The sequence below is a fragment of the Microtus ochrogaster genome, chromosome 5 (genome assembly GCF_000317375.1).
Source record: "Microtus ochrogaster isolate Prairie Vole_2 chromosome 5, MicOch1.0, whole genome shotgun sequence".
Taxonomy (NCBI): domain Eukaryota; kingdom Metazoa; phylum Chordata; class Mammalia; order Rodentia; family Cricetidae; genus Microtus; species Microtus ochrogaster.
Genome location: NC_022012.1, coordinates 7834215 through 7851500, shown reverse-complemented (window position 1 = coordinate 7851500; position 17286 = coordinate 7834215).

Below are 17286 nucleotides of genomic sequence, written 5' to 3'. Positions count from 1 at the left end.
GGGGGGTTGGGGGTAAGGGGAGATGGGGAGAGAAAAGTGAGAAGGGGAGGATGGGGGGAACTTGGGGAAACAGGATGATTGGAATAAAGGAAGGCTGGATAGGGGAGCACGTAAGCATGAGGTTTCTTTCTTAAGAGGTGTATTCCTGTCAAGAACAAGAGAAGAAATAAAAGCATATTGCCATTTTAAAATAAAAAAAGTCAACATAATGCACAAGTGTGTTACAACTGTGATCACAGTCCTTTTCACAATAGCCGAGATATACAGTAAGTCTGGTGTCTGTCAATTGGTAAGTAAATAAGGAATAATCCATTTGCAAAGATAAGTGAAAATATATGAGACTAATTCACACACAGAGAATAAAATTGTATTGTATTTGATTTTCAAAAGAATCTTTCCTGTGAATGAAATCAGAAGCATTTTTAGCCTACATTCTATTTTGCTTAGTATAATATGTTATCTAACTTCATTGATATTGCCAAAAATGTCAAGATCTCCTTTTAAAATTGGAATAATTTTTAATGTTTATATGTTTATGATTTCTTTATCCTTCCTTATTCCTCAGTGGATACTTGGATTCTTTTCATGTTGTGGATAATGTTAATCTGCTACTGAAATCAATGCGGTTACATATGAAAGAGGAGACATTACAATTGGCAGCTCAGGGTAGAAAGCATCACTAAGCTATCATTGGAAGTCATTATGTGGCAACAAATAGGATGACCTGTGGAAAGTGAAGGATCCCTAGACACCAGATAGCTGACAAGAGTGAATGAAGAAAAATAAAAATTAAAAATCAGGCCAATTACAAACAAAGATATTATCAAAGTTGCAAATTACAAACACAGTGAAGTAAAGCCTGGATCAGGCAGCATCAGGACAGAATTGTAAAAAGGTGAGAAGAGTTCCCACCCCTCGAAAATTCTCCTGACAGTGTCTGTGCCTAGTTACGGGGTCAATTTCTGTCTGTAGACTGTGCTTCATCTTGCCCTATAAAATGTCTTATCATGCCATTTCTTGAGGCCATGTGGATATGTCTGGCCACCAAAGTACATAAACCCTGAATGCAAGATATCTTGCTATTCATAAGTCACACTATTTCCATTGCTGGATATAATGTAAGCTATGGATATGTCTTAAATTTCTTAGCATCTCGTCCTCCAATCCCTGACACTCAGATCTGAACCCATAAATACACAATTAGAAGCATTCTTCAGTATTTCTAACCACAGTCTGTAAACAGAGACTACTCATTTGTTCCCAGCTCCCCAGACCTGAATAATCACATAGAAACTATAATAATTAAAACACTGGTTGGCCGATGACTCAGGCATATTTCTAAATAGCTCTGACATCTTGAATTAACCCATTTCTATTAGTCTTTGTATCACCATGAGGCTGTAGCTTACTAGTAAAGGTTCCAGGCATTTGTCTCCTTTAGCAGCTATATGGCGTCTCTCTCACTCTGCCTACTCTCTCTCTATATATATATATCTTCCAGCCTGGCTATATTCTGCCCTGCTATAGGCCGAAACAGCCTTGTTTTATTAACCAAAGATTAATATTTTAGCATAGAGAGGGGTGTCCCACATCCCTGGTCCACTGCTGTGATATTTCTTCTTAGACTTTTTAAGTGGAATGTGAGTGTAGGGAGGGGGAACCTTGAGAGGTTTTGATGATGCTTCAGAATATAATGAGCTTGTATCTTAAAGTTGTGACCTTCATAAATGTTCTCCATTGACGTCTGTCTTCTGTCTGTCCCTGACTATCTTCTTTCCTAACCATAACTACTCACTTGGATGGCAGTGCATTGGCATTTTCCACTTTAATGAAACACACAGAAGATCAGTCATTGCAATAGATCTCTAGTGGGGACAAATTCCTCCCCACTTCATTGGGGAAAACTTTTGGAGTTATATTTTGGTCAAATGGCTTTCTGTGGAGAGCATGGATGTTACTGTGAAGAAATCTTTTCCTGTGACTTGAGATAGATATTCTTACAATGCCATGGTTGGTGTCCAGACAACTTCTTTCTTGGCTCTTCTTTGTTAGACCCTGGAGATTTCTTGTTGATAAACCTCAGAAAATATGCCATGGCCCCTTTGAGACTACAGTCCCATGGCGTTTCTCTTTCTCTTGGTTCTCCGCACTAATTTCTAAAATTCATGAAAAATTATCATAGATCTGTTTTTATCAACATGGTTCTAAGCTGTACTGTTCTTAATAAACAGTTCCCCACTACTGCATTTTCTTGTCTGGATATATCCCCTTATATCTTCCCATAGCTGAGTTGACCATCTGAACACATTTTGTATGGCTTCCTGTTGCTTCCTTGTCTGTCTGGATATATGTCCATATAGCTTTCCATTGTTACGTTGTCCATCTGAACACATTCCTGTATGGCTTCCTGTCACCTCCTTGTCTGTCTGGATATTTCTGTATAGCTTTCCATTGTTGCATTGTCCCTCTGGACATACACTTGCATTTTGAGGGGTGCTTCCACTTCAATTTCTGCCCTTCTACAGCCCCACAATATCATTTTTCAGTTATCTTAGCCTTTACTAATTTCTAAATTTCTTATATTTAGGTCAGAAATGAGGAACTGGGAGAGTTAGACTTTGTCTAAATTTGCATTATTGGGACAAAATTCGACCTCTGTTATTTGTTTCGTGTGGCTGTTCCCTCCACTTCTCTTCTTTCTCTGTCCTCTTTTTGTACACTCCTACCTACCCCTCTTCTATTCCTTTCTCTCTCCTCCCTTCCCTCTATTTTCCTTCTCTCCTCTTCCCTGTTTTCCTGTTCCCTGCCCTCTTCTCTTCCCCACTTCCCATCTCTTCCCTTCCCTTCCGTCCTTCATTCTACCTTCTTTCCCTTCATTGGTGCCTCTTCCCAGTGGGCTGATACAGTGTGGCTGATGGATCAGACTCTGAGACTGATGCTGTGTTCACGGGGAGATGAGAGACTGTGCCTGTGCCCAGTGATATATGTCTTAATGACACCTATAGATCACTTAGCAATCTTAGCTCCCACATAGGATTTTCCTTGAGAGGTTCCCATTACCATTCTTTTAGCTACATATAGGATGGATAACTGTGTTCCCATCTGTGCTGCTTGATTAAGAGATTTTTAAGTATTTGGTGAAGCTGAACAAATGTATTCCAAGAGTGGCATGCTGGGCAATTTTTAATCTTTTCCAGATGAGATCTTTGTTTTTCTTGTCATGCTTGTTGGTTTTCTCGCCCGGAATATACTTGGATGTCACACCTTCTTCATGTCTCAACCCCATTCTTTCTGATTTTAACCAGTTACCTCTCTCTACTTTTATCTACAAAGCTGCACATTTTTATGAAAATGCTCATTGTCCTTGATGTACTTCTATTTTGCCACTGTCTGGAGCTTAATTGTCCACTGATCACGACTTTTTGCTGAATATTTTTATTCTGGCAGTAAACCACCACTCATTTTCTAAATTCCATTTCCTTTTAGAAAGTCTTTTTGGTTTCGTCCTGAACATACACCTTTCATTTTCCCAGGGATACACCTCTGTCACTCTGTTCTTTATAATGATTTGTTAAATGTTTCTTGCCCTCAAAAGAATTTGTCTCCTATGGGCATGCTTTTTCCCCCACAGCTTGGTAGAAAGCTGTCTGCATGTAGCTGCTCCATACACAAAGTCATGGAGCATGAGAAATGCTGCTGATTTATCTTGAAAGCTAGCTTCGTGCCTTCACAGCTCCACTTTCCGATTTCCTTTCATCCTTCCTTTCTCTTTCAACCCACACTTACATTTTTCAATTACTAAATATATATAAAGCTCCGCTTACTTCTGCAAACTGTTGTTATACACAGCACATGGATAGGAGTGTTCACTTTGGGAAGATGTATGTTTAATCTCTAGATGCAAGCTCCACCTTCATTTCTGCTTCTCAAATTATGCCAACTTGATTAGACTCATTTTGTAAGTAATTTCTTCTCATGGAGTCATCATGACTTTTGGACCTAAAACATAAATACAATTTACTTAAGTCAACATATGTCATATTTCCTGCACAGTCAACGCTGTGCTTGCTGCTGGCACATATACTCTTAAAAGAACATTTCCAGAAACAAACAACAGATGTAGAGAAAGGAAATGTGGTGCTTGAGAGCTGAGCTGGTTAATGCCTGTATTTATAGTAGTGTTTGCCATTCCTATTTATCATGTGAAATAAAAAACTTTTCCAGGCCCTTCTCAAAGTAAACACTTTACAGGGCATTCCCTTGTTTAGTTTGGAGACTTATATGATGGGATAAATGTTGGCAGCAAGACCTGTTTAATTCTATAGACTCCCAATGGTGGAGGCAAATTGGAAACCTAGCTTGACTGTTATCACTCTTCCCCTAAAGATGGCTACACAGAAATCCCCTTGGCTCTATTTCTTACATGTGCTCCTGCCTCAAGGCTGTTAACAGCACCATTCATTATCCCAAATCCCGCAAGCTGCAATAGGACTACAAATCTTAGCCTGATGCTGCAGCCCAGAGACACTGAGCAAGTAACTCTCTTAGTGACAGTTGAGAAACATTTTTTTTCTTACTTTACCAGTGTGCCCAAATGTACCATCAAGTATCCAAAATTGTGGTCCTAAGACTGAGGAGCAATTGGCCAAGAAACCTGTGAGCATGAAGAAGGGGCATATAAGGGTAGTCCTCCATTACAATGGGCCATCTCAGCAACCTGTGGCAGAAATAATCATTTTATTTGTAAGCTATGGAAGCAAGGGCATTCTGTGTGCAGTTGCAGTGTTGGGAAGCTAACCCTATTTCCAATGAAAGTGTCTTGTCTGTAAATATTGAGACCTGTATATGCATTGTAGCATTTGTGATTCATTTTTCCTTGGTGAGTTAGAGTGTTTGACATTTCCACATTAGACTGTAAAGTATTGGAGGATATTAAGTGGATAGTTTAAAACTCTGTGATTCATGACAGAAAACAGTGAGTGGACCATATTATCTGATCATTGTCACAGCCGGTTTGATCCGTTTATCTGCTTTCTTTGCATCTGGTTGTAGAGATAAACTATCTTTAGCATCATAGTCTCAAAGGGCCAGTGAATCACTGGAAGCTTTCTGATTGACATTCACAGAGGCTTTCCATTCTCTCGTCTTAATGTTTCCTGTTGGGAATCAGTTACTAAACAGGCCTCACCACACTGTGGTTTTCCAGTGGTCCAGTAATTAGATTTCTGAAAATGATCTGACTGAAGAATAGAGATTCTTTTTTTCATTGTTGATAACACCTTGGCTATCTTCGTTAAAAATCTAAATTCCATTGATTTCGGGGGATTTAATTTATGACTGTGTAGGGCAAATCTTTATAAATGAATCCCTGCCTTTCCCAAGGGCATCCAGCACTCCAGCTGACAGAAAATCATTTAGCAGGAAAGGGAATGTTTAATATTGCCTTGGGGCATAACTCAGGTACTCACTTTAATACACGCTTCTCATCCTGAAAGGAATTGATAAGCAATGTCTCCCAAAGTAAAATATTCTGATGTAACTGAGCCTGGGATCAACAGAGATAAAAGATTTTGAGGATAGATCAGTGCTGCTGGAGGCTTCCCCTGAGGGGCTCTCTCTATTACTTTGGGGAAGTGGGAAGAAGGAAAGGGATTTTCTGGATTTTTCATAATCAGATTCAAATCTCTCAGAGAGCAGTAAATAGATATTTGTTGAAAAGATGGTTGTATAGATGAAATTTGGATCCTTCTGGGTTTACTCTCTTTCCAATTATATCAGATAGATGGAAAAAAATCAATGTGAAGTGAAGCCTGTAAAAGGTCAGGGTAAGAGTTTAGCATTGTGGTGATTTAAAACATCAGCAGTTCTTACAAGTTCAGATGACCCTTAGTGTGAGCGTGTATGGACAGCGTTTGTGTGTATGCATGTGCAACTAGTAATAGCATCCCCATTCACTCTCAAACGTGTTTTAATTTGGATGGATTATTGATTTTCCTATGCTTAAAAAGTGACACGATGATTGGTTTTAATAAATTCATACAGCATAGAATCATATAGGAAGAGAACCTCATTGAGAGATTGGTTAGATCAGGTTGGCCTCTGGCATGTGTGTGTGTTTGTGTGTTTGTGTGTTTGTGTGTGTGTGTGTGTGTGTGTGTGTGTGTGTGTGAAAGAGAGAGAGAGAGAGAGAGAGAGAGAGAGAGAGAGAGAGAGAGAGAGAGATATTGTCTTGATTGTTATTTGATATGGAAAGATCCAAGACCACTGTGTGTGGCACCGTTCTCTAATCAAGGGATCCTAGACTTTGGAGGAGCAGAGAAAGTACTAAGCATGTAGGAATGTGTTCCTTGCTGATCTTGATTGCAGATGTAATGTGACTAGATATTTAAGGTCCTGCCGTCATGGCTTCTCCTCAATAATGGACTCTAACTGGTAATTATAAGCTAAAATTAACCACTTAGTTGCATTTTATAAGGATATTATGTCACAGCAACAGAAATGAAGCTAAGACAACTAGTGTAAAGAAAAGACACTTTAAGCTTAATCTAGCTACTTCGTTTTAGTGAGTTTAGGACTGATTAATATAACCCATAAAAGGACACCCAGCTGAGTATCAAGGGCCCATCACAAACACTTTCACAGGTTCCCTGCTTTAACCAGGGAAATCACTGCACATGTACGTAGGGGGAGGAACTCTTGCATAACTTCTCTTTCATATCTGTGTTTTACTAGGTTATGATGTCAACATCATCTAGGTATAGAGTTCGTTCTCATCTGGGAATAGTATTATTCTACAAGGTGTGGTGAAATTTATGTCTCTATTCTACAGTTGATACACTTTTGGACTTTAATCAATTTGGTAATTAAAAATGCAAAATACAAGGAGAGCTTATTTTGAAGCTAACTGCAATGATTTTCATTAGTCCTAAATCTCTTTAGTGTGTATTTTCTTAAATTAGGGGATATTGTTTACAACTCCTGTGCAACTGGGATTGATCTATAACACACAATATGTTCAATTAACATTGTCGAAGTTTTGTAGCAAACCCATAATTTAGATAAATATTCATCATTTTTCATCACTGTATACACTCAGTCATATTTTCTGGCATGGTACATGTTTAGTTAATCTATTGTTCTTTATTAACTGCTTAGAAATCACAACAAAGCTCAATATCTACAATGATGCCAATATCTCTGACTTGAACAGGAGAGTTTGTGAACTCAAGTGTTGGAAGATCAATTGAAAAGATTAATTGAATGATACACTGAGATCTCAATGTAATGTGGCAATAAATTATATGTTAAGAACCATAAAAGGACTCCTGTCATTAACGAAGTCCTCTAATGAAAACATATTATATTATATTATATTATATTATATTATATTATATTATATTATATTATATTATATTATATTATATTTATTGTGTGTGGGTGTGTGTAGGTCCTCATGGAGGCCAGAAGAGAGCATCAGATTCCCTGGAAGTGAAGACACAGGAAGGCAGTTGTGTGCCTCCTGGTGTGAGCACTGATAACTGAACTCAGGTCCTCTGTAAGAATGATACATACTTTTAGACTTGAAGCCATCTCTGTAACCCTTCCAGCTATTTTGAATTGAAAATCAAATTTCAATTCACACCAACTTTAAGAACAATAGAGTTAGATAGGTAAGCTGACATATTAACCATTTTGAGTGTGGATTCCAGACCCCTGGGAGAGAGTAAAACAAAATATTACATACTCAGAGAATTTCTAATCACAGTCTTCACGTTGTATAGATACAGCTTTCATTTACACTACTTATAAACAATGTTTCTTTGAGCATAGGGAGGTATCACTGAATTCAATGCAATGCTAAGAAGGAGTAGGAATGTCCTAAGATAAATCAATGTAATAAAAATCATGAGTAGTTATGAGATAAAAGTGCTAATCATGATTGACAATTTGTATGTCTAACCATACATGGCTTTCTATAAGAGCCCAGGTTGATATTTAAGCATTGCAAATTAACTTCTCAATTCACACACAGGAGAGGTTGACACAGATAAAGCTTTACATTAAATCACACATCAGTAATTCATGTGTGGCTGATTCCTAGGGCTATGGTGACATGAAGAGTTCATATATGTTTATTAATGTATACTAGTGATTTTTCAGTTTGGACCCATTTTAACATTCACATTCCTGTGTTCATTTTGAGAGTTCATTTTCCCAGAAACCTGTCTCTTAGGTGATTCTCCAGTGGCCTTCTGAAGTTGTAAACGTTTTTCAAATGTTGCTTTTTGCCTGGGTATCACAGTAGCCTTAAGAAAACATAAGAAAAGAAGTTAAACAAGTCAAGATGAGTGTGATCAATTTGGTCAAAGGATGTAGTACAGTTTTTGGCTTTCAAATGGACAGTAGAGAAATATCAAAATACCTTATCAAAGTTATTTGATGACTTCTGTTCTCTTTTTTGATTGTGTGCCTTTTAAACTACAGCAATCCAAATCCGCAAATGCAACTCCACCACTGTAGCCACAAGAGCCATAGCATGAAGAAATTCTGTTCCCTCAGGCACCAACACTTTCAAAACTACTAAAAGAACTTCTGTAAAACTCTGTTCCATTAAAGAATTCAAGACTCAAAGAGGGAGGTAGAATCGTGCTTCCTAGAGAGGCTGAATAGCAAGCAGCTCACCTAGCTCGCCTCCTTGCATCTCCCAAGAACTCCTTATGTCTTTTCTTTCCCTTCTTTATAAACCCTTCTCCACCTGCTCCTCCCTCCTGTAAACTAGTTTATGATGCACCCTCCAGACCACAACTGAATTTTATTTCATTAAACACAACTTTGCATCATTAAACAAATGTTCCAGAGCATATACAAAGGTAACACTCCTTAAAATAATATTCTATAACAGATGACTGTCCCACTTGGGGCATGCCTGCAATTTCAGCATCAGGAGACTGACACAGAAGGGCTAAAACTCCAAAACTAGTTTGGCATACAGAGCCCTGGAAACGTATTGAGATTTTGACTAAAACCAAAAATGAAAAGGGAGCTTGAGAGTTAAATTAATAGTTGAAAACGAGCAAAATCATGGGTTCATTTCTAGTACTGAAAGAAACTGATCATGATATGTTGGATGCATAAATTTCTAGGGCCAAAAATATTAGTGAGAAATTAATTCATTGATATTTAAGCCTATAAATACCTACCTATGCTCAAACAAACATTGTTTATAGGTAGTATAAATGAAACTATTCCTCTGTGGATAGAGATTTGAAGAAATTATTCTTAGGTTGTACTTGAGAGGGGCAATCTACCTTGAGGACAGCATTTATCTTTAAGCTACACTGAAGAGTTGTGACAGTCTCCAGACTGTATCCTACCTGGAATCCAATAAGGAGATTTACTTGTTGGTCACTGGAAGGGGCAGAAAGATATTTATTAATAGATAATAAAGTAAGTTTTATTATCCACTCTTTGGCAGCAAGGTGAGACATATTCATCATTTTCTACTGGTCTTCAGTCTCATGGAGCGGTGGAATAAGATCAAATACAGGTTTATCACACTTCTGGAATCTAAAATTGAAAAAAAACTCAAATTCATTGTGACTGTATGCATTGTGAGTGTATGCATAGGGTTGTGTTTGTATCGGTGCTTAGGATGCTAGAAATACCTATGTGTTAATGAGAATGGAGGCCTGATGTAAACTTAGCTTCATTTTTGAGACAGGATCTCTCACTGAAGTTGGAGCCCACATAATTCTTCAAGGGGCCTGAGGTTTAGTAATCCTTTGGAATCTTTCTGTGTCTGTCTTCCCATAATCTGATTGTTGATGCATGATATGCAAGAAATGTTTCATGTGAATGCTGTTTTATGTTGAGGATGAGAATTCAGGTCTTCAGGCTTGCACAGCAAACAGTTTACGGACACCTTCCTTAGTCACTAATATTTTATAATCGACCAAAAGTAAACCTACCCTTTGTCTCAGAAGAGAAATTATCTTTATTACTCTAAGCAGCAAAGAAGCCTTCTAATGCATCTATAAAGAAGCCCTATGACTATCTTCCAAGGCTGCTCACTTCATGCACTCGGTTGGAAAATAGATTGTCTACATTTTTGCTCACAAAAAGATAGAAACACTAAGGGCAAATGGGGTTTCAATAGCAATGTTTTGTGGAACTGATTTTCATTCATTTATCAATGCTAAAGATGACCTTGAGGGGGCTGAAGGTCATAGATAAAACATTAATGTTGTCTTGATCCTAACCAACTTGTTATCTCAGAAAAATATTTAAATGCATTGGTGTGGGAAGTCCTTCTGTATATGTGTTGCATTTATTGGTTAATAAAGAAGTTGTTTTCGGCCAATGGCTTAACAGAATATAGCCAGGCTGGAAGATATATCTATATCTATATCTGTATCTGTATCTATCTATATCTATATCATCTATATCTATATCTATATATCTATCTATGGAGAGAGAATAGGCAGAGTCAGGGAGAAGCCATGGAGCCAACAGACTGGAAAGAGGCAAGCTGCCAGCTGCCTTGCCAGTAGGGCACAAGCCTTGTGGTAAATTATATAATAATAAAAATGGCTAATTTAAGATGTTATAGTTAGTTAATAAGGAGCTAGAGATAATGGGCCAAGTAGTGATTTACTTAATACAGTTTCTGCGTGGTTATTTTGGTCTAAGCAACCAGCAAATAATGAGCATCCTCTCTTAACAGATTTGTGCACCAATGTGTGCTAGCTAAATCCACATAAAACCTGAGAGGGCTTGGAAAGGAATTCAAGACAGTAATAAACAAAGTTTAGCTGCATTTTTTTTTTCTCAAATGGACTCTGTTTTCTGGCTGTAGCTCCTTTAAGAGAGGGCTTCCTGGCAATAAACAAAACAAAAAATAAACCCGCAAAGTTTCAAAACACCGTCTTCTTGGTTCGTGCTGCTAACACGAACTCTAGCTCTTTCCGAAGGCCAACTACTTAAATGGGGTCTGTGAGCAGCGTGTTACAAACTGTTTGATGGTGACATAGACCCCCTGTGACCCTGCATCTGGGTTGGAGAGAATGGCTCTCAGAGGCAGTGAACATGCCTTTACCATGTTGAACTGGGCAGAGCAAGCAGGCAGATTTGTGGAGTTGGTCTTAGCCAGGCCCACTTAGCATTTAAAAAAAATAGCTCCTGGTCAGAAAATAATTACAGATATGCAATAAAAACAAATTCAGACAGATTTAGACCTCTAAATGGGTCACAGTGTTGTATAAATGTACATAGGCTTGGAAGAGAGAAGAAAAAGAATATAGACAGTTATAAAAGGAAATAAATGGTTTTAAAATTAAAACAAAGTCATTAAAGAGACAGAGTATAGACAGTCATAGATTAAAGGGGTAAAGAAAAACACTGAGCCATGTAAAGATGAAAAATACACAGAGAGTCTGGATTATGTATATTATTGTGTTTCCACAGAGGATGATAAATCTGTGGATTCCTTATGGACTAATATGGTAGGTTGAACCAAGATCCCCCAATAACAGGTCACCATAAACACCCCCCAAAATTACTTCACACAACAAAAAGCAGTAAGCAATTTGGAGATAAATGCACCCAAATTCCCTCACTGATTGTTTATAAATATTTGTTTACATTGAAAGGAGGATATGTTATAGATATGAATGCTTTCCATTGGTATGGATCTTGCTCTATTGATGCAAATTTAAGGTCAGTTTTGTTATATGTATATGTCTGCTCTTGATTAAGGTATTGTGTTTGTGCAGCTCATTTAAAAATGCAATGCATAATTAAGAAATATAGGTTAATAGTCATTTATAATACTCAAGTTGTAATCATCTTAGTTAGGTTTTCTAGATCTAAAGATATATTTCAGTTAGATAGAATCTTCAAACCTCTTAAAGACCTATGGAATATTGGCATTTAAAATATTTTAAGAACTTACAACTTTTCACATCTTCTGGCAGCACCAATCTATGTAAGACGTTTATGAACATAGACAAGGCTCCTTATGGAGTTTGTTAGTCATTTGGGCAAGAAACTACTTTTGCCTAAACTACTTGATGTTATGTTGTATGAATTGGACATATAGGACACACAGAAAAAATGATGCTGAAGTTGTCTAAAAAAGATGAGACAGTCCTTTGGGGTTCCTGCTCCATGAAAGAGTCTGCCAGACATTCTGCAGGACACAGAAGAAAGCAACTGATGAACTTTGCCAGTACAAATCTTCAAATTTCCTGCTTCATAGGAAAGTCTGGCAGATACTATGGGCTTTTAGTGTGAAGATAGATGCTCCAATAATACAGAAAAAATCTGGGTGACTGTTCAGGCAGCAAGATGTTTCTGTCAATTCTGGAGTTTTGGAAGTTGCTTAAAATGGAATTTCTGTTAACTTAGGTAATATTATATCTTTCTAGTGTCTTTGATGGAGTTAAAGGATAGATAGTTATAGTTATTCTTAGTTATGATAAAAGAAAAAGTATATATAAATATTGTAGCTGTAATTCTTGCTTGATACCTGTCTTGTTATATGTAATTTTACTATGTTAAAGTTAAAACCTTTCTTTGTATTTAAACAGAAATGGGGAAATGGTGTGGGACGTTCTTCTGTATATGTGTTGCTTTTATTGGTTAATGAATAACAAGCTGCTTTCCATCAATAGCTTAACAGACTATAGCAAGTCTGGAAAAGATACATAGAGAGAGTAGGTGGAGTCAGAGGAAAGCCATGGAGCCACCAGTGGAAATAGATGCAAGCCGACAGCTGGAAGCTTGTCATTAGGCCACAGGCCTTGTGGTAAATTACAAAATAATAGAAATGGATTAATTTAATATGTAAGAGTTAGCCAATAAGAAGCTAGAGCTAATAGGCCAAGCAGTGATTTAATTAATACAGTTTCTGTGTTATTCCAGGTCTATGCAGTTAGGAACAAACAAGCAGCCTCCCCCAACAATGTATCTCATTATTTTCATGATATTTTTTAAAAAATGATTCTGTGAGTAGAAAGGTTCTACACAAGTTGATCACATGAAGTCTTTTATAAGATATACCTGATAGGTATAAAGCCAGACCACATTTAATATTTTTGGAATAGAACTTTTTAATCTATACATTTTACATTTACTTATGAAGAATTTTCACTGGGAAGTATGCCTTGAAGGATATCTATCATTTATCTGTGTATGTATGTTTGTATATATGTATGTATGTGTATGTATCTATCATCACTATCTATTTATTCTATTATATTGAATTATTTTCTTTCCTATCCTATTCTATATTCATCATAGGAAGAGTTCAATGTTCTGTGGGAAATTGGATAGAATATACACAGGTAAATTTAGGCCCATCAAGTCATTTTTCAATGTTGACAGGTAGGAGCCCTCTGAGGGAGAAGGAGGCTGCAAAAATGCCAAGTAACTATTATCAGAAGATACGGAAGCTCATGTGTGAATCTGAGATGTTTTGGTAATATACATATGGTTAGACGTTAGGAAAGGTTAGTGATATGTTGGATATATAACTATATGCAATTTGGGAATTATTCTTTCAATAGCCTTAAGAATTGATTAGGGGAGGATGAGAGTGTAGATCAGAATTTTGAGGAAGAGAATATTAGAATGCTAGTTTATTAATAAAGATCTGAACTTAGGGAGTTTCAAAGGGAGTGGTGAGAATGTACACTAAAGGGCTATTCAGGGAATAGAATCAATAGGACTTGGTGAGTAATTCAATGCCGGGCGTTAGGAACTCCAGGGTGACTTCATTGTTTGTAACAGGAAGCTGCTGGAGAAAACAATATTGCTAGTAGTGTGGGATTGTGTGCATGTGTGCACGGGGTGATAAAAGGATTATGAGTTAATTTTGGACATATTGACTTGGTGTTGGATGGAATTTAAATAAGGTCACTGCAGAGTGGCAGTAACATAGGACAACAATAAAGTCCCAGGTAACTTCGACTCTTACAGGAGAGCTGTGAGACTAAAGGTCATGTGCTACCTAATTCCTAGATGTTGATGAGTTCCATATGTGACTATTCTTTCTTCTAGAAACAAAACAAATAGTAAAACTTTGGAGAAACAGAAAAACTATTTTCTATCAATATTTCTGACAGTATATGCAGACAGTATTTTAAAAATGTGATATTTCCAGCCTTCTAGAAAAAAAAATGTTAGAGTAATTGTTCTGCAGAAACTAAAGATTTACCTTTATGTGATGGTGTTCTTAACAAAACACAGTTGTCTTAAACAAAACCTGTAAAATAGAGCTATTTTCTAAAAGGAAACACTGAAAGCATTCATTTGTACCATAGGAAAATGTAGTTTCTTTTGAAAATATCATTATCTGACCTTCAAAGAATTGCACTTTGTTTCTGACTGCCATTCTATTTATTTTATAGACATTCATTTAGAGGGGTTTTATTATTCTGGTAAAGTTGATTTAGTGTGTAAGAACATGAGTCGTTTAAATAGAATCATTCATTAGGAAAGGTTAGTTTTCTGTAAGATTTTATCATGCTCTGCAGTGCATTCTTATGTGTTTTTTAATCATGTTCCTTTAAACAACTTAAATAAATAACAGTTACCTTGTTAGGCATTGTGAGAATGGTCTCTGAAACATCCTCTCATTCTTTATTTTTTGGTCAATAAAATTATGTCTTATGTCATTATCAAACAAAGGAATTTACAAACTTCTGTCTACCCTTTTGCTTCAAAGTTTTCTGAGAAAATGATGAACAGAGCTTGAGATAATCAGTGCTCGTATCAACAGGCAAACAATTCTGTCATTTCTGGTTGGTTATCAACGGCCACAAGACCAGATATGTATATTACCTTTAACCCACAAATTGTACCCTGAAGGACAACATTATAAGATTCTAAAACTATGAAAACTGAAAATACATCTCCGTGATTTTTTCCCTTATGGCAAAACTATTCAATAATAAGAAAAGATATAAACCTATTTTAAAATGACCAAAAGAAATGAGGAAACATCTCTCTAAGTTATACAAAAATGATGGGCAGATATTTAATATATGACCAACATTTCTAATAGTCAGAGAAATGGAAAATAGAAACAAGGTTAGTTTCAAATCATTTCTGTTAGATTTGTTGCTGCCAAGATGGCAGAAATCAAGTGTTGTCAGGAATGCAAGCAGAGGAGAAGAGATATGCACTGTTGGGCACATTGCAACTTGTTACTGCCATCTTGGGAAACAAGGTTGAGGACCCACAGACCAAGTAAAACTAAAATTGTCACGTGCTACTGTGACACCAAACATACTGAATGCCCCATTCCCACAACGGTATTAATCATGCTGGAAACAAACCACTAAAACCTTTTGACTAAGGCAAACAAGCCATGTGGTGGTTCTACTAACTTCCTGTTAATGTGCAGATGTCTGTAGACTTTCATCTTCTCAAAGTTTACAGTGTAAGTATTTGACCTCATATAATTTTTGTGAGACTCAAATTAGGATATGTGATAGTTTCTTATATGGAAGTTATTTATTGCTCTTTTTGGAAGTCTTTTTTTTTCAGACTCAAACAAAATTTTATTGGAGTTTAATATAAAAACACCCCTGGGCAAGAAATCTGTAAATCTCAGAAGCTTCTCTAAGGAGAATAAAGAAGAAAAGACAAAAGGTGAAAAATAAAGAAAAATAAATAAATAAATAGAAAGGCAAAACAACAACAAAGGTCATGCCCCCTGAGTTCAGTTAGAATGGAAGCTAGTCTCTTGATGACAATCAGTCACATGGCAGGAAAGGAGGTCTTAGAGAAGAAATATGTAAGTCCAACTGTTAGGGAAAGCATGTAACATCTTTAGAAAAGAGACAAGCAAAAGAAATGGAAAAGTCAGGCTTTTCTGTATAGTTCAGAAAAGCGGTTGTAAGCCACTTGTGGGTAGAAATTCTGGGATGGAAAGTACATTTTCTCGTTAAAGTAGTAATTTTCCACCAATCATATACCTAGCTTGGCTCTTTAGGGTAAGTCATCACTCCTAGGAGTGCCCTGCCTTTCAGAGGGTGGTTCCTTAGCCAGGGTTTGGCTCACATATTAACTCTTAAAAGTGACTATGGCACACTTACAGCTGGAGGTTGATTATAATCTTTACTGTGCATTCATCCCCAAGAGAGGTAACCCTAAAAGCACTTAGAAAATGAACTGAAATTGTGGAGCAGATATTATATCCATTTGAAAAAGAAATTGGAATTCTTTTAAGATTATTATTTTTGGTGGTTTATAGCTATATAAATAGAGTATTCTTTTTTCTTTAGTGCCATTAAATGTGCATAATGGATGCAATGAGGAAATCTTAGTTTTAGGTTTCCTCTACTCTGTGGCTCTACCTGCCCTCCCAAATTATGTTAAATTATCTATTGGTACAGAATGGTGGGATGTTTTAGATAGATAGATAGATAGATAGATAGATAGATAGATAGATAGATAGATAGATAAAGATATTGCTGCATAAGTTTATTTTGAGGATATTTTCATAGTGATGTAAATCAATTTCCAAGTTTTTGTAACTTAATGAGGCAAATTTAAGACAACTTTTTTTTCACAGAGGCAAATAAAATATATTCCTCTACAGAGGAGGATTTAAGAACTCTTGTTTTTCTCATGATGGAGGAATTTGTGAAACATTAGGACATCCTGATGTGATCATTGCCTTTTTATTCTTTTGTCTTAATTTGACATTTAGAACATAGTTAATGTTTAAGAGCTATTTATGGAATATTTAAGAGCTATGTATGGAATTTTAATGTGCTCAGCAGGAACTACTATTAAAGGAGGGTATCTTAATACCTTCCTTGACCTCAGAAGGGGAAATCCTACATACAATCTTCTCAAAGGCACTTGTTAAGGCCCCTAAATAGAGTTTAGAGTTTGCAAAATATTTGTCCCTCATTCAGACTACTTGCTAATTAGCTTCAGTTGATGTCTACTGGGACACCAATGTGAAACACAGGACAGAGAAAGATGTTCTTAAAAAAATCTAATCATGTCTTGGTCAAATGTCTAATCCACTAATTCCAGTGGGGAAATGAAAAGTATTATATTGGGTTAAAGTTGAAGTGTTACAGTTTGCTACTGTAAGTGAATCATTGGTTCTGTCCTTTCTCATTTCAAATGGTTTTGCTACACTCACCTGCTACCAAATGCATCTTGGTTTTCATAATGGATATTTTGTCAATATTGTTACTGTACATGATCACTTTCATAATACTCTGAATACATTTATTTTTCAATGAGTCTTCTTTTCTTGATAAA